Genomic DNA, 1,343 nt, shown 5'->3' with positions numbered 1-1,343 from the left:
CATTTCTTCCATTTGCTTTAGCATCTCTATGATGGAGAGCAAGTTTCAGTGTCTCTTCTGACATCCATTTTGATCTTTTCCTTCTTTCTTGTCTTCTCAATGATTTTTTGCTTTCTTCATGTATGATGTTCTTGATGTCATCCCACAACTCTTATGGTCTTTTGTCTTTAGTGTTTAATATATAAAATCTGTTTAATGTATCAAATTTAGATGATCTCTAAATTCAGGTTTATATGATTTAGAGCCTCTATATTTCCTTTTCTGTAACCCATCCTTTACCTCCTTTTTCTATACATTGCTGATCTTTTCCTACTGATTTGAATAAGCTCTTTACAAGAAGATTAACACTTGTCTGTGATATGACCAGCAAAACATCATTCTTTGGTTTGTTGTGAATGTTCATTTTTTAAATTCTTTCTTATTAGTGTCACTCAGAAATTTTTATTTGTATGTGGTAAAAAAAATAGAAATATTTTCTTTTATGGCTTTTGTGCTATACTTTGGTGCAGCTGGATTGTACATGTACAAATGGTTGAAAAGGGCAAATACTGTGCTGGTGTCTGTATTGTTACAATAAAAAAATCTACACAGAGTAGACTAGAATAGTTATTTAAAGTTAAAGTAAAAAAAAAATCATGATTCATTTCATGAAAAAAACAACAACACACCAATGTTCACCTCTTCATATGTCAGATCTATCTTATGTCTTAGTATTTTTTATCTTACAGATTTGCCTATTCTGGACATTTCATATAAATGGAATCATCCAATATGTGATCTTCTGTGATGGGTTTCTTTCAGTTAGCATCGATTCTCAAGGATTGTCAATGTCGTAGCATGTATCAGCACTCCATTCCTCTTTATTGACAAAGAATATTACGTTGTATGGATACACCACATTTTTTTTTTTTTTTGCATGTATGTTTACACAGGTACTCCTTCCCCTCACTTATTAACTATCTGATTATCTGAAATTTTGCGTTTACAATAGTAAAAACTCTATCTGACTCTTGTTCATTAACCATGTGCATCTGGCAGTTATGAATGTTGGGGTGTGAGGTGAGAGTAATAATGGTGCAGTGGTTTGGCAGTTATGCAATCATGGAATTTGGTAGTTATAGAATGATGTAATTTGGCAATCATGTAAAGATGTATTCATCCTCCATTTTGTGATCTGATGTGTTCATTTCTTCAATTTCACATAATGTCAATTTTGCATAATGACCTGGTCCTTGAAAGCTAATCATGTTGATAAGTGGAAGAGGATGCATTCCCACCCCCGCCACCCCCCGCCTTTTCCTTTTTTCTTTTTTGGCTGGGAGATAAGAAGTTTTTTTTTTTTT

This window comes from Chrysochloris asiatica, unplaced genomic scaffold (genome assembly GCF_000296735.1).
Source record: "Chrysochloris asiatica unplaced genomic scaffold, ChrAsi1.0 scaffold00033, whole genome shotgun sequence".
Classification (NCBI taxonomy): domain Eukaryota; kingdom Metazoa; phylum Chordata; class Mammalia; order Afrosoricida; family Chrysochloridae; genus Chrysochloris; species Chrysochloris asiatica.
This window is presented reverse-complemented; position numbering follows the sequence as displayed.